We start from the raw sequence: 22,573 nt of genomic DNA, 5'->3' as shown, positions 1-22,573 counted from the left end.
GTTTAACAATCCCGATAATATCTGGTGAATTGCACAAATTATGAAGACCATGATGTAGTGACCATTAAGTGTAAACCATAGTTTCTTGAAAGATTATGACCAGTTTGCAGTAATCTCTGCACCAGCGGTTATTAAATCGGAGTACATGTACCTCCAGGAGTACCTGGAGCCTCTTAATTATGCAGACAAACATAACGGTCCAAAAGACCTTGAGAATATGATATTTGGTTAAAACAAAGAAATGTGTCTATGAATATTTGATTATTTACATAACAAAAATATCACGTAGTATAAGATGAAAATTTATTCCCGACTGGAACGGGACAGGGTAAGTGAAGTCTCGATGTGAGATCGAAAGATTTTCACACACACTCCACTTCTCTGAGACGCAACTTCGGGGACCCTTAAGAAGACGCGCTGTGTAAACGTGCAATCTGTAATGGAATGGGCCTATTCAATAACTCTGTTAAAGACGAGAAACTATTTTATAAGCGTCCTGACTACGTAATAAAGTTTTGTTGCTGCCTACTACGAAGTTAGATTGTCTCCAAAGTTTACATATTTTGAAGATAACTCCTATTCCAGCAAATGTAATAATCATCCGTGAACACTGGTTTAAGTAAAGCAGAGAAGTGTCAGTGTTGCACTGTTTTAACATTACATTCTCATGTACACTAACAACTTTTGTAACGCGATATGTTTATTTCATTTTCGTCTCGATATAATTGTTAATTCTAGAATATTCACGTACAACATAACAGCTTTATGTTAACAAAGAACCGAATAGGCCCCAAAGCGCTAATGTGACAATACAATCCTGAGCCTCTGCACTTAACCTGTTACTCCCGACCAGTCTGTCTTGTCCTATATTCTCGGTCTTCCAAATAGTCGCTTTCCAAGATTTATTTGTGTGAAAAATGTCATATTCATAGTCATATTCATAACCTACATTCCCAGCCCATTCCATCATATATGCTCTTATTGCTCTAAAATACCAGATGACAAGTACAAAGTACTATATTTAAAACTAAGACCTACATATTATACATTAACTCCATTATGCAAAAACGATGACACTGAAAGAAAATAATTGATTACTTACAGTCTTATTTGGTTTTACAGCTAATATATTTCTTGAGATCGGTTTAATCGTAATTTCAGCTTTCTTACTGACCGATCAGAGCCAAACACATACCATGTCCCGAATTTTTGTTAGAAGTTCATGCATTATCTTATTCAGTACTTTCTTTTCAGGATACGTATTGATAAATGTTTCGCGAACAGCAAGAAACGATGTCGATGCGAAGTAATATTCGCGAATGAACAATGAACACACGTTCAGCTCGTAAATACACAAATGCATTAACCAGTCCTTCGGAGATCCTACACGCTATAAATTTAGACTGAAGGCTTGCAAAGCTCTGGGCCCGACCGGTATTTCGAAGAGTCCGGAGACATTTACTTAAGTGCGAGAAAAATCTTTCTCACGGAAGTATTTAACGCGGTCCTCCGCAGGCAATACCTCCCTACTAGCACTAAAACACGCTCTCGTGTTATCAACACCGAAATCGATGTACTCAACGCTACCTTCTGTTAAAATTCAAAAGACAATGAGAATAAATGTAACTTAACTATGCAAAAATTATGTCCTTGTATTGTGTGTTATGAAAATTTCACTTCTTGTAGTTTCGAGTCTTACGCAATAATATAATTAATACTTTTAACTACGCCCGTTTTAAGCGTTCACATCATTGCGTTTAGGAAAAAATAACTTTAGGAGAATAAAATTGTGAGAACTGTTTTCTTTTCATTTGTGGGACTTATGTATGTTCTTTAGTAATGTAATATAATAAATAAAAAGTAAAACCCTTACGACAAGTTTCAGGCAATGACATAGCCCATACGTTATTCACCAGCAACATAACTGTTCTTCTTTATCCGTTCTGTAAAAATTGACAGTGGAACCAAGGTTCCGGAGAATTTGACGTAAATACGTCTATACGGAAAGGAAGTTTATATATTGGCTTTATTCTAAATATTTCCTTTATACATGCTTCACAATTGAGATAAGTTTGATTAAGACTTTGCTTAATCAACTTGAATTAGTTACGCTTAAGATGGGTCTGTGGTAGCTGAATGTAATGTAAAGTAATGTAAAGTAATGTAATGTAATGTAAGGTAAGGTAATGTAATGTAAGGTAAGGTAAGGTAAGGTAATGTAAGGTAAGGTAAGGTAAGGTAAGGTAAGGTAAGGTAATGTAATGTAACGTAAGGTAATGTAATTACATGTTTTATAGGTAACAACAATGCCGAGTAAACACGACGTTCCCTAGGTAACCAGGTTACACTTTTTCGTTTCCCTTTTTCGTTTCCCTTTTTCGTTTCCCTTTTTCGTTCCCCTTTTTTGCCGAATGACCCTTCCTTATAGACGGATTTACGTCAAAAAATGTTCTGAAATAATGAAGACTGACTAGGAGAAGTCTAAATTATAGAATACATTCTCTATTATTTGCAGCTTCAGCACTGCGTAGTGGCCAATTTATGTGTAAAACGGGTGTGGGGCAAAAAAACTAGCGAGTAGCTAAAATTTCTTTGCTGCATGAAATAGGTTTTGATCGCCTTTGAACCACTATTACGAGAGACGAAGACAGAACGATAACACCGAATGGAATTAAGATGCGTGGTGCTTGCGGCACTATGCTAAGATAGCGCGTTCAAAAACGCCACAAACCTTTTCTACCGCATTATTTCCAAGTCTGAGCTTATGGCCGTCCAACTTTAAAACAATAACGTACCTCAGGCGGAGCACCACTGTACTCCGCCCCGAACTAAGGTACTACCGTGCTCACCTTCCTTCATCACATGTCAGGATGTATAACATGATGAAATATCACAGAAGCAGAACCTCGAAGAACTGGCAACGCTGAAAACAAAACCCAGTGACCGGAGCAATCCTCAGTTAGTTTTGTCATAGACCTAAAGTTTTCACAAATTTTCCTAAGACCTGTCATACTCCTCTCCTCACATTTCCTTCACAGTCATCCAAATTAATAATTTCCAAGGCGTTTATTACTACAATTATTTATGATTGAACTGTCATCCTACACCAGTCACAAACTTGGCCCGTCATAAACTACGTGTTCCCGTCTCACAACCGTATAAATCAACAAGTAATTTTTACGTATTATTCAGAATTGCTCACCTTCTTAGGCCAGACATAATCCTAAGTACTTAAAAACTGAAAAGCATTTCATTTATTTCGCTTATGATCTCTTAGATTATTACGCCGTGCAGTATTACCGGGGGTTACCAAAGTTCCGACGGAAGGCTATCATGCAATATTGGTAATCGGCTCCAATAATACACGGTCCCACAAGCCACAATACCAAAACTGACATACCACACTGAGACCCCGAAAACTCATTTGTAAATATTGTTTTGTTTCAAAGGAAACAGGACCGCACAAAATAATTAACTTCTAATGATTTGAAACGTACACGGCTATTCTATTCCTTATTTCATTGAAAATATTATTTCGATTTGTTAGTGCAGTTCCTACACTAATTTTTAAACATTAAGAACTGTTCATTATCCATGCCATATTATGGAATTTAAGATTAATGTCTTCTGGCGTGTTGCGCTGTGTAGCCTGATAAAAATTCAACGATATTTCAGAGGTGCTTGCTGTCTCCATCTCCAAGGTCCTTATGACAAAAGACAGTCATTATCAACGTCACCGCCGTGAGAACCTAATATCTCAACTATGTTGAGACTTTGTTGCTGTTTTAAATTCATGTCAGTTTTGTACTATTAACTGTATTAATTTTTCTTCCACACAATTACTTCCTTAACATGTAGAAGCATACTCTTGAAAAAGAAAGCATAGGAGGTAAATGTTTGTGGTAATTTCGACGTTTCGATGCAATAATTTTTAGATAAATGACACATATTTGAAACACAATTCATTCTGTCTATAAAAATAAACCGTGCTCTGTTATACTGTCTATTGCACGTGTAATTAAGCATTTAACACTTTGGAATTGGTGACATGGAACAGTTACAAACGGTATTCAACAGTGAAAGAGAAAACGTTCGATGTGATTGGTTTAACCGCAAATTTAGCACTTCTACAACACTCACTGTGTTGGTATCATTCAACATTCACTGAGCTCATAAATACTTCACAAAATTTAGCTGAGCACGTTACATGGACAGCGGAAGACATATGTTGTCTGATTCACTGAAGCAGAAGAAAGACAGTGAAAAGAAAATGCCGATACCTAAATATAAACCAGGAACATAAATTTTCTGAAAGACACAAACACAATGGAAGCATCATGAATCATTCCAGGAGTTTTTATGCCATGGTCACTAAGGAAGACACGAAACAGAAAATTTTAATTTACGAGTAAAATCAGATGATCTGCATAGCAAATTCAATTGCTATTAATTAATGTGTTTATGTTTTGTATAATTCAGGCGGTTAGACGATGGTTTCTCATCGCGGAGATCTCTTTTCAACCCGGGGTTACTTTAAGTGATATTCGTCTTGGATGAAATTACACTGGAGCGAGATCTTCTCCCGAGTTCTTTGGCTTCCCCCTGCTAATCGTCACCACAATCGCCAAATATTCACCTATCACCAATCGGTGATATGTGTGCGATATACTTCTTTCCTATGTCACTGGCTTCATCTCTGACCCGAAAGTTGTTTACCTTTGAATAAAAGTAGTTTATTTACTCGTGGCTTATTTAACGACGCTTTCAATAGCACACCATACAGCGTCGACTGACCGAATGGTTAACTATTAATAAATTGGAAAGTATATGGAACGATGCGGTCATGGCCAAATTAAAGTGCTTTCCTGGCATTTCCTCTGAAGGACTAACGAAAACCACGAATATCTGATTCAGAATAGCCGGTAGCTGAGTCAAGATTTGAACCCATGATCTTCCAAATACAGAACAAGGGCTTGTATCAGGTCCATGCGATCACTGTAACCGTAATTATATGCCTACTAGTTGCAAAGCGTGGTTGTTTAAACTGCAGAAAACACTTGCAATGCATTTTAGTTCGTCTGAATAGTCTGATAGATCTATCAACTAGAACGATTAGCAAGTGCCTGTTAAATTCATTTTATTTTATATTTATGGGTGCAATGCTTAGGTTTCTAAATAAAAGTCTGTACTGCAAAAGTGCATTTTTTTTAGGCGTAACAAATGATCACACAAAATCCCATTTGGAAACCGCGCTTAAAAAGAAAACCTGACCTAGCTCACACTAATGGACTAAAGTTGGGTATTTCAGGAACATGTAAGAGGCATTGTCTGGACCTAATGGCCCGTCATTATACAATGTGCTGAACTTTGAAGTAATACTTAGGGAATGTATCGATTAAAATGGATAGGCGTAATTTAGAAGTCTATAGTGTGTGGAACGTAACTATGGTCCAGTGCGGATATAGATCACATGACATTATTCATCATTCTACTCAGAGATAATATATTTGAATGAAATTATCTCTGAGTGAAATGATGAGGACATAAATGGATTATAACTTTCGAAAAATATAGATGTCAAAACTATCCTTTTTGCCGATGACCAAGTACTGATAAGTGACTCAGAAAATTCACTACAGAAATCTGTACATAAATTAGTAACGGTGGCTTCGTAATATAACTTAAAGTTGTCTACAGACAAGACCAAAACCTATCAGATCCAAGATAGTAATAAATAAAATAATCAAAAAACAAATTAACACATTTAAATATCTGGGATGTACAGTATCGTATGAAACAGAAAAAGATCTCCCAACAAAATTATCTAAATACTTACAAGTTACAGGCATCATTAATCAAATCTTTAAACCCTCTAAAACCCCAACACAAACTAGGTTTAAAATATATAAAACCTTGGCCATACCTACACTTCTTTACGGATGTGAAACCTGGATAATGAAACAACGCGACAAATCAAGAATTACAGCTGCAGAGTTGAAGTTTTTAAGAAAAACAGCCAAATGCACATGGAAATATTAGAAAAGAAATGACGTCATCCACAATGAACTACAAACACAGCCAATATTGGAAAAAATCTACAGATACAGAAGTAAGTGGATCCAACATGTACGAAGAATGGACAAGAACAGATTGCCACATCAAATTTTGAAACATAAACCAATAGGAAAAAGAAATAAAGGACGCCTTTTAAAAAGCTCATAACTACACACGACCCACGTACATGTATTGGGAGGTCGATACAGACCTTTACACATTGTTGAGCTCCGCATTAAATGGAGATCAGTGGCTAGATTCACACCCTTGGAGCTTTACGCCCCAGGAACGAACCCCGGTACCCACTGGATAGGAGGTTCAGTGGGCCCCAGAGTCGGTCTTGATAGTGTGGCTTAGACTAGGACCCCGGCCTGCCGAGACGGGAGCCAGGGGTGTCGAGCCTGCAGCGCAGTTGCTATACTCACTGAGCTAACAGGGATTTCGTAATTTTCATTCATCCGCACAGCTTATTTGTCTATCATTCGGGTCTGTTTGGTTCAAGTACATTCCCTATGCTTTGTGACTACTCAGTGTCTTGTCTCAAAATACCCACGTTTCATAGTTCATGCCCTGTATTTTAATTGTTTGGGTATTAGCATCTTCTGATTCTGTACCTCTGCAATATTTTGTAAAGTATTTTTGAAACCATGATACTTTATTTGACTTACATTTGTATCATTTTGATTCCAACCAGTCAGTAAGAAACAGGTTACCAAATATTCATTTTCGCTGATTTAAAACGAGTTTTCTCTTAATATTTTATTAATAGCAATAACTCGTTTTTTTACATCCTAATTCACTTAAAGTACTTAATAAAGCAGAAGGCCTTAATAGAATTAATAAACCTAAACACACAAAGGACTATGCCACGATATATCGACTTCATATTTCATTCTTCCAATATTAATGTACAAACACGGAATTCTATAGAAAACAACAAAAATGCAAGTAGAACATGGAGTAGGAGCATTAGCAATAACACGCCCCTTCCAGGCAAATCCACGGAAGTCGCTCGATATAGTTTAATCTTTCCCTGTGTGACTGAATCGATATATAGGACCTGCCTGGAGAAAGTCAGACAACTTTTGGCTCTATCGATTCCTCGTAACTCAATGACGTGCTACGATAACAGGTTTCCGAACTAACATGATACAAAGTGTTACCTCAGGCAGAGAGGAGCTTTGTGTTTGTCACAAATGGCAGCATAAGGATCAAAACTTCCTTTATTATAAAGAACCGTTTCAGAATTGGATACATTTTTAAACTTGCCAACTGTGGTCTTATGGCTTGTGACGTTCGTAGTTGTATACGTAGTTACCACTTTCTTAGAAAAATACTTTGAGTGTAAAATAGTGAACAATTTAAATTGTGATAATGCCTGTCTTGTACTTCAGAGATACACAATTCGAATCTCGTATGTGGTACCTCACGATTACTCTAAGTCGCTCAAGGCGAACTCCTTCGCTATAACTTTAAATAAGTCAAAGGCCACATCACCACCACTCCTTACCGATTACCGTAAGTAATTATGTAGTCTTAACCGACACAAAACTACCAGATACTGACTCAGCTAATTTAGACGAATTAGTCCCATGGGGCAGGTTCTTATTTACGATAGTAATAATCACATTAGCCAAAAAATTTAGCACCTTTTTGACAAGTAATGGATCATTTTTGTGTCCAGAAGAGCTCGTCAATAGCCCCTCCTCTCCTCAGTGACATCAATCAAGACCAAACTTGCCACCCTATTCAGATGTAGGCTAATCCATTTTACAGCCTAGATCCGTCAACACACGTCTCTTACCTTCACGTTTTCCTACTAACACATAGAAGTAAATATCAAAAGTATAAAAACCAACAAGGGAATTATGTGCGACTTGGACAGATTAACAGTTGCATAATAAAATAGATCTCCACTTTAAAAGCAAATTGTACAGAGCGCACCGTTAAATAGCAACCAAACAACAATCGCGTACGCGGTATGAAAATTAAATCAGAAGCAGGTCCACATCGTGTAACAGACTCTCCTAACCTCAACCGTTGTTCAATTGTTGCTACATCGCTGCTTTTGTCAGGCGCGCTAAAGCCATGCAGTCAGAAACAAACATGATTCATTCACGAGCAGAACTTGTTTGACCTCGAACATTAATTGTTTATATCGAAATCGCTTGCTGCTGACAATTTAGCAATATGTATCCTTACAATGAACTTCGGAACAAGACAATAATAAATCGGCTGGAAATAAAATTTCGGAAAACAGGAAATGCTTACGACAGGATAAAAGTCCGCCATCGAACAATTTTGACAGCTGTTGAAGAAACGTCCCGCACTGTGAACACAACTGTCGTTGATGGAAATGACAATTTGGCGATCGCGATCTCCGGACTTAACATTGCCAGATATTTTTCAGAGGGAATTTCTCAAAGAAATATTTATTCCAGTAACTCATTAAACCGGGATGAAACGAAACACAATTTTGAACAGTGATGCAAACAGTGACCCAGATTCACTTCGCAATGTCGCACGAAACACGTGAAAGGGATGGATACTTGTCTTCGAGACTGTGTGAAAACCTTCTCAAGCGTTTGCTAAAAACGCGATATCTCAGCCTCTCTAAATATCTTTTAAACCAGCGGAATACATTGACGGCTGAAGAGCGTCTGAGATTTGGTTTCCGAAATACTTTCCTTTTGTGGAAACACGTCTATTTGAGGGGTCAAAATTTAATAGCGGTCCATGTCAGAGGTCAACAGCGTTTTATCTCCCGTCTTCGCTGGACGTTTAATCTGTAATACGTCACCAATGTGATATCAGGTAATTGTTGCGAAACAATGGGACCTGCGATCTCATTGTTCCTAAAAACACGACAGACAGACAGACATGAAACATTTTGGGCTGTTCTCGTGTATAACTACCGGCATCCATTTACAAAACCTGAAATGTGTACTCTTTGACTGAATCAAAATTCCAAAGGCGTTTTCACGTCTCCTCTGGGGCAGTTATGCCAGCAAGTTGTTTTGTTCATAAAAATGGCTAAGTAAATGTAGACTAACACCATTCTTCCTGGAAAAGAAATAAATTCAACAATAAAACCTAAGGCCAACATTCCGATAATGTGATCCAAGGAAGCCATTGAAGGACTCAGAAGACGAAAGAGCGTAAGGAACACCTAACAATATAATTCAGTAATTCTTCTATTGTGTAAATTCTGTTCTGTACGTGATTTCATAAATAAGACTCCTCAACTAGAATTCAGGCGAAGTTATATCCGGAAATGCTGATACTTTCGCAACGGTGATTCAAGGAATCACCTCTACCCCCGTCCACTGTACGGCGGACAAGTTATGAAACCACTATATGTGTCAGTGTATAAGTAGAATGATAATCATAAAAACAGTAATGAATTAACATTTTTACAATCACACTTCAAGAGTATTTGGTATATTTTTGCTATGTGTGAGATTTGAGTTTCTCATGCCAAAGAATGTGTTCATGTTGGTCTTGTGGGTTGTAACACCGTGTAGATATGTAGGTACATATTAACGACTAACGTCTGTAAAAATAAGCTGTCTCCAACTTCACTTTTTTATCATTTCGGTAAAGCGTGTAGCGGGACAGTTTTTTTATTCTAATAGGAGTAATTTTCGTATTTTATTTTCTGCGTAAAAATTATACAGTGATTCAAAATTACCTGGGTCTGAACGATGGTCATGCACTACATTTATTATTTAAGGCGCCAAAAGGTTATATAATGGCGACGTACGAGTGATTAAGTAAAAGCCATAAACACAGATGTGCATTGCGTTAGACTGTTTGCATGGTGCCCACACAAAGCCCGTACATACAAGCAACGTGAACCCAAAACCGATTATAAAAGACCGGCTTTTTGTGAAAACAACACACCCCAACCCCTAATTTTCCCACAATTCTCCCCGACCAGAGTCGGGGATCGCTTGTAGTTGCTGCTAATGGGGTGTAGTGTGAACACAAATTACAGAATGCCAACAAACACAAACTACAACAGCGACATCCTAGGTTTAATGCTCGAATTTAATTCAGCGCTGCGTAGCTATAAAATGCCCTGAAAACTTATTTAACCCTTTAAAGTTTAGTGATTACGAAATGCACCCCCTGACTTTAACAATCAATAACAATGAATTATGCACACACAGCTTACTTATGTGTTTCGTACGGTTCACAGCAATCAAATCGATTATTTCCCTAACAAGCATTAACCAAATGATTATTGCTATGCGCACGACTTTTTTTTCTGTGGCAGGCACTGAATTTTTAAATAACATTTGGACGAGCTTGAAAACAAGACCATTTGGATCAATGCAAAAATATCCACTTGACACAATTGCTAATTCAGAACTTTATAGCAGAGGATACATAATGTAGCCCTGAGCCCCGCACAAGTGACTTAAAATAGCAAATAGATAAGACCATTAAAATGCAATTACGTAACGCGTGAAAACATACATATATTAGAGATACGTGGTGGATCACAAAAACTTAAAAAATAATGCCAGTAATATATCTGCCTTAAAGATAAATGATAGGTCTACAGTCACTGGTCAGGAAAAGGCGAACGTATTCACAAGATCAATAGACTACATTTTTGTGGCTAATCCAAGCAACAGGCAACAATTTGTCTAAAGATGTCGAGAGCACCGTGTGCGTGCGTGTGTGTGTGTGTGTGTGTGTGTATACATACATACGTACATACGTACATACATACATACGTACATACATACATACGTACGTACATACATACATACATACATACATACATACATACATACATACATACATACATACATACATACATACATACATACATACATACATACATACATACATACATACATACATATCAAAGAAATCGGTAGGTTTATTCGTCACGTAAATCTCACAATGCAGATAAATCTGATGGCATACTGAAATAAAACTTAAAACCATATCCACATTGGTGCTTAAATTCACACTCAAAATTTATATAATGCTTCCATATCAAGTGATCACTTCATGTCTCAGTGGAACTTTAACAATATTGTTATGCTTTCAAACCCCGACAAGAATCACTCCTCACCACTTAACAAAAGGCCAATTATTTTAATGAATGTTCTGGCTAAAATTATTAAAGAAAAAATTAACACGACTGAATTTTATCACATTTATTGATATTTTAAAATATGAAAAATATGATGTAGAAAGACTGCCATCTTCTGGGTTGTTGCGCCGTGTAGTCTGGTAGATGTCCACCAACGCTTCAGAGGTCAATGCTGCCTCCATCATCAGGGCGATGATTGAGACTACACGGCGCAACAACCCAGAAGACAGCAAGCTTCAGACTGAATGCTGTGAAAACCTAAAATCTTACATGATTTTACAACTTAGACATTAATTTTACGCTGAAGTTTTAGTTTTTTAAGTGCAGCTAATACGAGTTCTCAGGCGTTAATACAACATCTGTTGAAACTTTCGGGCTTCACATTTTACTCTGGCACTGCAGACTGTTTGCGCTAACATGACACATTTCATAGATATACCATGATATACAAGAGGTAATATTAGTAAGAATTAATTTGGAAACATTAAAATAAACTCTGACAGACGAGGATAAAATAATAAATACATGTTTTAGGGATATGAAAACCCAGAAGTTTCTTAAATTTATTTTTATTTATTTAGTTATTTAGACCCACAATTTATAGTTACAATACTTCGTATGTGGTACGTTTCAAAAAGAAACGTTCGTAAAGTGTCTGATAACAAAGATGCTAACTTATTCGTGAATATATTTTACTCCATATGTTGTTCAGCTCAGCTATGGATTTCGTGTTCTTTTGACGTAAATACGTCTATATGGAAGGGTCAGTGTCATTCCGCAGAAAAGTGTTACGAAAAAGTGACAGAAAAATGTGTAAGATCCGTATCAACAAATCGACAACAATGTGTAAATATGGACCGACAACAATGGTAAGCTTGCGTGCATTGTTATGTTACTCAAGAAACTAATTGTTACGTAATCTGTTTACTTGGCATTGTTGTGTCACATTACTGCCGTCAACAATCCGCTTTCGTTATTGCGGAAAGAACTGAGCTGTGAATCGCTTGTAGAAGAAGTGCGTCGTAGACAAGAAAAGTTTGTGCTGTAAAAAACTTTTTAGAATATCACAAGTACTTATCTTATATAAGAATTATGAAGAAATCTATTGTTGAGTTAGTTTGTTGCGTCATACTATGTACAAGATGGATGAATTGAAGTTAAAATACTCCATAACGCAGAATATATGAGACAGTACAAAAAACGTAGAAAAATAGAAGTATTAAATAATGAATTCCAGAGTGTATGGTCAATGGTGAAAAAGTTTTAATTGTAACCACAAACCTATTGATGATTGTAAGAGATTTATTTTAAGTCATTTGAGAAATTATACAAAGATGTTTTCAGTTACGGCCACTGAAGATCCTAATACAATATCGATAATATTGACAGGAGATTTTAATATTGACTTAAAGAAAGAGGAAAATCAAAGCTCTGTCACATTTATGGAGGAAACATTTGGCTTAATGTTGATGTCAAATCCTCAATGTAGTACTACTAGATCAAAATCTTGTATAGATATGGTGTTTGCACGAAATGTTGAAAGTGCACAAATTTTATAACATATTTCCGCTACCACAGACCCATCTGAATCCTTACTAATTCAAGTTAAATAAGCAATGTCTTAATCAAACTTAACTCAATTGTAAAGCATGTATAAAGGAAATATTTAGAATAAAGCCAATATATAAACTTCCTTTCCGTATAGACGTATTTACGTCAAATTCTCCGGAACCGTGGTTCCACTGTAACTTTTTTCTTCGTTCTTCGGGTTTCTGACTTATGGATTAACTAATGTGCTCTATGCCTCTTTCCAAGCTGTTTGTATTTCCGTTCTTTTGTAGTCAGAACAAGGAGAACAAGAAGTCTCTACTGCTGAATAGGATAAAGTGGATTAAGAATACCAGGATCTCGCAACACATAATAAAGGTTAGTTGTAATAACAGAACAAACTACAGACACGATAGTGGGTTTTGTAAGCGAAGAGGCTCATTAAATATTCACAGCACTTCCATGAAACACAGTTTTTTAAAAGCTAGAAATCCTTAAGCTCATTCACCATACATGAAATATGAAGGTGTATCAAGACACAAATAGTGAATTTTAAACAACACTTGTTGCATTCAGTGTTAGGCCTCGGAATTTAATATGAAGTACGTAATATTTTTACAATATTTAGGGGAATTTAAAACGGCCAATACGTCCGATAAGACGGAACACTAACAATTCTTGCAACCGGGACAGGTCAAGATCTCAATCCGTTACAAGGATAGTGATTGTGAAGATGACATATAATGGCAATAATCAAAGCGCTCGGAAACTAGTTTCGTCTTACGAAAACTGATCTCACTGCAAGTTTCCATAATTTTATGAAACTGATAATTTTACACTAGCCTACTATACAAAGGACACATTATCTTCAGAATCCTCGGTCTTCTCGCTCCTTAATCTAAAAACATCACTCACTCCCTTTACGGTATAGGATACTCTTTTAAAATTCGATTGTGACTCGGCTTGTCAAAGAATAACCACATCGTTCATGGAGCTCGAAAGTTCATCAGCATGTTCACAAAATCCCGCCACCGGACTCTACCCTGAGCTAGCTGCATCCAGTTTGCTTCATAGATTCCTATTCCCGTAAGGAACATCTTAATGGTATCCTCCCACCTACGCCTAGGTTTTTCCAGCGGTCTTTTCCTTTCAGGCCTGCCAACTAATTCCTTTTAAACACCCTTATAGTCAGTAGTGAAGCAGCCTCAATTCATCTGTAAAATGTCATCCTGTAAGAATTTGTCACTTCATTTAAAGAGTATGTACACATATTTAGGGCTGAGAATGGAAACAGTTGAAAATCCGTAGTACAACTTCCTTCGGAGTGGAAGTAAAGCCGGCGGTTCCATGTCGTAGATTGACGGCATGTAAAAGAACGTTACGAGCATGAACGAGATGTTTCGTAAGTAAAATTTAGCGGCCATTTCTCACCCAAGTCTCTCCTGATTATCTACTAGTTGACTCTAGAAGACAAATCAGAATTGAGTAGAAATTGTTCAGAGGCAGTGGGCTGGTCACTCACTATTCATAAATGCACATTTCAAAGACAAAGAAACCTCCCACATTAGAGGAGGCCAAGGCTCGACTTCGGGCCCTTGCGCCATAGAATAAGAATAGAAACATCTAAAAGACACCAAAACTCAGAACTTCAACATCCCAATCGCTGTCAAAACCTCATATCCTACAGTTTGTTTCTTCTTACTCCACCATACTGTCATTTAGCCTCCGTCTGTCCCGATACAAATGCCAGATAAATGTACGTATTATCTGTCACTTTACTGCATCCCACGATAACTCACCATTATGGCATTAAGGTCAAAGAAACAGCAAACGCTAATAGAACTAATCTCTTGAGGATATGACCTGGAGCAAACATGGTGTCGATTCGCAGAAGATATAAGAAGGTTCTGTAGATATCGATCAGTTTCCAAACTTTCTTAAGATGGACGTCATACGTTCTTCTGAAACTCTGCCAACCATAAAGATGGCCACACTGAATCAAAATCCAGGATACCAAGAACCAAAAATAACGGGGAGTTTCTAACAGGAGTTAAATTGAGGTTATTATAGGACTCAGAAGAATTTGGCAAGCTTATATCAAAACTGAAGATACTTGACAAATACTCGTAGTTCTAGTCTGATATCATAAACACGATACAAATTTAAATTTGAAATATATTGCCACGTTGAAACAGTACGACGGGAGATGTAACAGAATGATGGAGACAATTACAATGAGAATTTCGTAATTCATAATTACTGCCAAGTAATAATAAGTTAACCAAACCAAGAAAGCTAAAACTGGCCGAGCATGAAGCGTGTATTGGGAAGGTGAGAAATGCATAGACTTTTAGTCACAAATTCCTAAGCAAAGGTACCGCTGGGGATGATTGGCGAAGATAGGATATAAGGCACATTTTAGTTGCTCGATTTATATTAAATACCATGATCTCAGCCTTAGAGCGGTCCAAGCTCATGCACGTATTACAGAGCGCAGCCATCGTATTAATTGATCAAATGAGTTCGCTATTAATTTATGATTTCTTGTAGCCTGGACACACAAAATAAAAAATTTAAAGAAAAAACAGACATTCTTTGTCTGTCCAGATCTTGTTCGTTGGTATTGGTTTCTGAGAATAGAATGTGCACAAAGCAAGATAAAGTGTGAAGCAAAGGGAAGGCGACCGAGAACATGGAGAAGATGAAAAGTAGCAAGCAACTAAAAACAAAAACTTCTTTCACGTCTCTCCGTAATTTTATTATACAGAAAGCCATAACTTTCGAAAACATTCTTCCTTATGATTACTTCTGTATGAAAGGATTAACTGTCACAAATAGAGCAGCTTTTTCCTCTGGGAAATACAATTTGAAACACCACTAATATAAAAATATTAAGTTAGAGCAACTGTATTTAGGTTTATGTGAACTGTGAGTCCCGATGCAACACTGTTCTAAAAGAACACACTGCCACCACTTCGCATGACCTAGATAGCAGTCTTTCCAAAGTGTGAACAGTAAAAACTAACATGAGAATGTGTATAAAAGCTAAATGAATAATTAAGTATTGAACATCACGCTAACTTTTAGACAGTCATCTTCAGACTCAAGGCCATGAAAACATCAAATTCTACTTATTCAGTCGTATTTTATTACTAATCAGTATCCCATCTTGTTGTGCACTAGTTTGCATTAATTATTGTCCTTTCGTTTGCGCAGAATAAGGTACAAATGTGTACTGGGTTTGACAGAAATGCAATAAATTTTAGGTAAGAAACCGGAACAGGCCAGTGGCTATAAGTTTGATTTGAGGCAAGGGCTAGGAATTTTCTCTTACATAAGATTAGGGCCGATTCACGCACTCTCCCTTAATTAATACCTTGGGGTAAAGTAGCTGGAACGTCGAACTGAAACTGATGTGAGGTCGAGATTTCGAATGTGTAAAGGCTTACCTCCACATGCACAGACCTACGTTACTGTCGCAGTGTTTAAGCAAAAAGGGAAATTTTACCTCTGGAATGATAAACGATCAAACACCACTCGTATTGTGCGTGATCTGCCAGATTACTTAATTCCTCAGTTTTAATAAGTAGAACCTCGTAGTCCCGAAAACTTCAACAATAAACCACTGCTGATAATATTAATATTCCAAACGAAACTCAGATTCAATTACATCCCTTCATTTCAGTTATTTTTCTTTCTGTCTAGTCACTCTGCTGTTCTGGAACTCTAATTACATACCGAAATGCCAAGAATGACTTAAAAGTCTAAGAATTCAGTAAAGTAAACTGTGATCGATATATCTCACACGATAGCGCAAGCAATGATACACGATTGAAACTTTAAAGAAAGGTTAATATTCAGACAAGCTCGTGTGTATATATATATACACAGTTCATTAAAATTTATCCTTTAAGGATCACGTGCAATTTCCGAAGTACGAACGTCTATGTTCGTTATCACTAGGCGGCATATAGGTGCATAACCTCCGTAGTTCACCACACATCTTGACAATCAACGCCCTGAGTTACATTACTGACAATGCTTTTATCTGGAAACAGTCTTTACTCAAGTTACTCCCAAAGGAAGACGTCGCAGGGTTTATGTCCGGGCCTCTAGGTGGCCACTTCTGTCCACACCCATGGCGAGCAATATATCGGTGTCCACCTAATAGCCTAATACTAGCAACATGGTAACAATATTAACACACTCTGCTTTTACGAGGCTAACTCTTTTATGGTTTCTGTAATTAGACATACATAGTGGATAGTACTCGTTGTAGTCTACATTATGATGAAACACGTTAAATTTCGACTCAAACGTAGTGTCACCTGATATATGCTTTACGCTATGTTAGTACCTCTTCACAAGGCCCCGGATAAACAACGAACTCACAGCCTGCATTGCTCTCTAACACATCTCATCCTAGCGTTGTGCTCACTAAATACAAAATCACTCAGAGTGCTGGATAAAACATCGTTCGGTCAGAGTGGGCAACTGGCGCATTACCTCGTAGTTCATAGACAACGTAAATTGTTTCATCCCCACACACACTTTAAAACCTAAGTATATTGGGCAATAAAGTCAGATTCTTTATAGCATCAGAGATCTTATACTAAGACAGATTATAATTAATATCTCGTCGTAACTTACCTTCAACGGCCACTTCACTTCATTTTCATAACACAGCCTTCTTAGATTACTGTCAGTGGTTTTCTTACCTGTAACAAAATAAAAATTATTAAAACTTCATCAGGGCGATGAAGATTTCTGTCTTCTGGGTTGTTGCGCTGTGTAGTCTGGTATAAAATAGATGTTAACCTACGTTTCAGAGGTCATACTGCCTCCATCATCAGGGCGATGAGTATGAAGAGTTCTGTCGTCTGGGTTGTTGCACTGTGTAGTCTGGTCGATGTTTACCAATGTTTTGTAATATTTATAAAATACTTTGAAACATCTTACAATAAGCTAACTTAATAGGTTTCCCTTCCATCACCAATCCAGACTTTTGGTTTAAATAAAAGTTAAAACATCCTACTCAAAGGACAATGTTGTGCAGTGATACTACACTGCTGACATATACAAATAATGGCAAACCCATAATTTCAGATTCCAGTAAAACGATTACATGCATGCTGTACGTAGTTGCATTAATCCAAGGATATTAAAGACTATAAATTATAGGAGTCGCAATAAATGAGAGCAATATCTAACCTCACACTTACAGATTACCCATTCTCCAACGCTGAATGTAAAATAAAAGCTTGATTTAAGGTTGAATATCTGTCAATAAGAATACTTATCTATTCACATCAGTCATCTTGAAACGCTCTTAACGAATGTTGACTTATAGGCCTATTTATTATGAAGATCTGCACTAAAGTATAAACCAATTGCCTCGAGCAAAGTCCTTCAAATCAGTCAATCAAAAAATTTCAAATCTTTTTCAGAACCCGGGAATCATTACTACGTTTCCTGAACTAGCAGATTTCAATCCACACCTTCACAACCTGTTCCATTATGGGATGTTTTAATCTTATCACCCAATTTTCCTCTTCGTGCTCCAAATGGGCCCTTTCTTTCAGATTGTCCAATGAAAATATGCTACACGTCACTACTCCTATCCTCGGTGACCGCCCTAATACTGTTTGAACTCTCTACAGATTATAAAAATAAGTTGAAGTAAAACTTTGAAGTGTGAGGTGAATATTTTGGTCTGCATCGATGCGTTACAGAGCTCACTGAACGGGAAGCTTAGATCTAAAACTATTAAGATACTCAAAATGTATCTAGCACACAGGAAAGTTAGCCTGTACATGCAGTACAAATTCCATTAATACGTGTAAGATTTGAGGCATTTTAATATCATACGAATATTTTGATTAACATTGAGAACTGAAGATTGTGTATTTATCGATTTCAAATGATTCTCGAGGTATTGGCCAGTTGATTCTTGTAATGGTTACGTGTTGTGTTTTACATGAGGAAAATATTGATGTTGAAATATTATTAAGATTAATTCCATCTACAACAGCATGATAACATTTCCCACAAACATTTTTAAAACAGTCCCTCATAGGCAGTACTTACCACCAGCATGGAAATACACTCGCGTGAAATCGGCAATGTGCAAGTTGAATTCATCCTAAAGACACGGAAGTTTATTTGGCATTGTTGACACGCTCTTAAACAAAATACAACTCACTAGGGCTGTTCGAGAAGTGAATGAGCTCCACCCGATTCAAAAAGAGCAATTCGACTTACGAACCAAACTACACTGCTTCTACCCCAGGTTGTTTAAAGAATCAACAAAAACAACCGAGAAAAAAATAACTGGGGCGATTTTCTGGATATAGTTACGCATTCGACACCTTGTGGATCAGAGGCCGCCCTTTCAAACATACTATCCTAAACTTCCAAAGTCACAACCTCATATATTCACTTTGATCGTTCCAAACAATCTTCGAGTCAGCTAAATCTAATATTGCACCATGTGGCCTGCTGTGGTCTAGCGTGGACTTGTCTCTCGTGTTCTCTTCAGTCTGCATGTAAGTGATATGTCAACACCCTCCCACCGCTGGCACTGCATGCGAACAAACCAGCTCATGGGGCAACGTTCCATAAATCATTGCAACATGTCAGTTTTCTCGAGAATTATCTAGGTACAATTGAGCACTGGCTACGGGACTGAATGATTGCAATAAACGTTTCAATGAGTATTATAGTTCTCTTTAGTGAGACTACGAGATAATTCCACGATACACAGATTAATCGACAGCAAATAAAGTGGGTTGAAACAACACGACACCTTGCAGCATAGGTCGCGCGAGAAGTGCTATCACATGCGCAAAGGACTGATTTTGGTCGTATGAGATGGACCCGTCCAAAGTACGCGCTAGAGGGGAGTCAGCTTCAGTTGGTTTGTAGTTCTAGCTGTGTTTAGTTCGGTGCGTCACCGCAGTTGAGGCTGTGCGACCACCTCTACTACCGAACTCCCCTCTCTCGGCTTACACATCGCGCATTTAGGTGCCACGACAACTCGCGCGACCTTCAACCCATAATATCCTGTTGTTATGGGCACACACAGCAACCAAGCTGAAGTAGGGCAGTTCAAATTTTTGGCGCACTGATCACCCTTCTGATATAATCTTTATGTATGCTACTTAAGAACTGATGTGTATTATTTAATGACGCTGTTTCAGCTACAGCATGTATGCGACGTCGAAAGAAACAGAAGAATATCGTAGATTGTAAATACGTAAGGGTTTGGGATAAGCCGGCTAAGGCCCATTTAATTGTAACATGTGTTATTAGCACGGAGAGAAAGCATGAAGTCAGAGAGAAATGTCAGAACACAGCACGCTGTAATCCGGCGGAGATTCAACCCCGGTACAGCGCGGTGCAAGTGTGCATCGTTACTGCCACGTCGAACTGGGTTTGTTCTTTGTGGCAATAACTAACGAGAGTTTGCATGTGAAATCTGATACGACGACAAATTATAACCTTAATCGTTTTATTGTGACCGTAGTTTTGCGTGTTCACAACTGCCGACATGATGATAGCGCGAATTACCGAGTTGCTTTCAAGATAAACAGAAACTAAAGTTTGTTACGTGGAGCCAGTCAGACACACATCCGCACTGAAAACACAAACCACATCAGAAACATGTCATAAATGAAGTGTTTGGTCAGAAGCCGTAAATGTGCGGATTTGAAAGGAGGAAAATTAATGACGTATGAAGTAGGTATTTTGAATTTTTTATACCTTGTACGTTCTTTTACGTGCGACAATTTTAAAACATTTACATCAAGCTTCCATATGTCTTCCACTATTTTCAGATTTGAAGTAGTATCAGAGTCTATGTTATTTCTTCCAGCACAATCTGGATATTTTGGAATAACTTCTCCATATGGCCAAATACAATATTCGTGTACTGATATTTTGAAACCATAATTATGCCTAATTACATCCAACAAAGGCATTTTTGAGAGGAAAATCTTTCCTCAGCAACTCAATAAATTCCGCGCATTTACAAAACACATAGGCACATTGCTACTTTCGTAAGGGCCCTCCACTGACTGGCCCTCCAGAACACAACCTTTAAATCGACTTTATCTAAGATACATTTTAAAAACTATTTCCAGTCTACTTATTTCAAGTGGTATAACCATTTCGCGCACTCTGAAATTATAACACACATTCAACCATAATTTCGATCGTCAGTATTGAGACTGCCCAACGAAAAGTTTACTAAACTTAGGGTGGTTATGCATTGGCTTATTTCAATAAAAATACTATCTACATGGTTCGAAACCTCAACCATTATGTGTTTGTGACACATGGAAAGGCAGATTAATTTAATTTATTTTAATTAAGAAATGAATAAGCTGTATAAGAATTGTATTCTATTGAAGTTTAGCGCATGTTGTAACATAACTTAAGTACTTCAGCCGCTGGATGCTTCAAATTACATCCAGCGTTATGCACAAGCAAGTTCGCTTTAAAACTGCAGGTGTTTGTTTCCGTATAGTTTCATAATTGTTCCACATAAGAGTTGCAATCTTTCATACTGAACCGTAAGAGTTCATCTCGTGACTACGATTTATCGAGATGGAGGAACACGTTCGGCGAACGCGCTCTTAACGCATAAGGACCGCCACGACTAATCCAACGATTTTAATAAAACCGATTCAAGTTTCGTGTTACATCTATACCAAAATGAAGTGAAACGTTATTGTGGTGCGGCCATACTTTTAATTTTGTCTGCAAAGGAACGTCTTCCAAAAGAATTGGTAATTTTACCTGTATAGAGTACAGGGAGTAGTTTGCTGTTAACGTCACACAAGAACGAATGGTCCAATTAGTTGGCAGTTGATAGGACATACGTACAAGCGCTCCGAAAGGATGTTGGTGGACACAAGGACAGAGCGACAGTGAGAACAGACTAATCAGATACTATGAAATTCTTCAGACCCGACCTATACTCATATTACTTCCTTCACTCAATACAAGCCAATGAATAACAACACGTAGTTTCTCAAACGTTTCGTGGAACACTTTGTACAAATGTAAGGGTTTGAAATGCTCACAATTTTTCGTTTTTCATGGAAACAGTATCTTTAACTTTCGATATTGGTCTTCTGCGCGACAACACCTTTTCGACCTGTATATCGATACCTACGTTTCCGAAGAACATACAGCCTACAAGATGGAGCTAGTATGTTTATACGAAACGGTGGCTTCTACCTAGACGTCCGCACGGTTTTACAACACAGAGGACTCTAATCCTCAAATCTCACACATTATCTCCTTTTTATTAGCGTTTCTTATTTCAGAACTTACTTTTTATACAGTGCACACAATGTACGTAGACATATTTAAGACAAAATTTTACTAGTGCAAAAACCCATTAAAAATCAGCGGATAATGAAGTGTACCTTTACGTCTTACATCTTCTCTCTCCTATTTTTTTTTTCATTTATCCGTCTTATCAACATTCCGAAAACACCTATTCCTTTCATTTACTTCTTTCTTATCAATACTTCCATTCTGCCAATACATGTCATTACAGAATAATAATAATTTGAAAGTTTTGAGCTAGGATCGCGTCTAATTAACCGGAGTGAAAACATAAAAGCATGAGTTGTGTTTCATATAAGTCAAATTGTAATATTGATAACGTCTTTAAAAAAACGAGGAAGCCAATAATTTCAAACGACGAAAATTTAAATTACGGCTGTCTTAAAAAAGCAAAGCAGCCACATTCATGTTCGGCACATTCTTTGTGTAAAACTCGGTCCGGAGACAAGCTGTGGTTTCTTCTTGAGCGGCTACAAGCGAATGCTGGAGCATCGGTTTGTG

The 22,573-nt window shown here is 37.4% G+C and overlaps 1 protein-coding gene across 4 annotated transcripts in view; it reads right to left on the bottom strand.

The window, feature by feature from the left end:
* Positions 1-22,573, bottom strand: part of LOC110827656 (cell adhesion molecule 1) — a 474,923-nt gene that overhangs the window by 237,761 nt on the left and 214,589 nt on the right. Inside the window, exons 1-2 of one of the 4 annotated variants that reach the window (XM_087347884.1) lie at positions 18,803-18,987; positions 17,366-17,433 (exon numbers count right to left, since the gene is read on the bottom strand). The exons of 2 other annotated variants lie outside the window; for them this stretch is intronic. The gene's annotated coding sequence lies outside the window, so the exon portion shown is untranslated. Of the gene's footprint in view, positions 1-17,365; positions 17,434-18,802; positions 18,988-22,573 lie in introns of those variants that run through there. One more of the 4 variants, XM_087347883.1, reaches the window with a different exon arrangement.

This window comes from Zootermopsis nevadensis, unplaced genomic scaffold (genome assembly GCF_977971745.1).
Source record: "Zootermopsis nevadensis isolate Lab colony 2312 unplaced genomic scaffold, Znev_1.0 Znev_ptg000012l, whole genome shotgun sequence".
In the NCBI taxonomy this organism is placed as follows: Eukaryota; Metazoa; Arthropoda; class Insecta; order Blattodea; family Termopsidae; genus Zootermopsis; species Zootermopsis nevadensis.
This window is presented reverse-complemented; position numbering and strand designations above follow the sequence as displayed.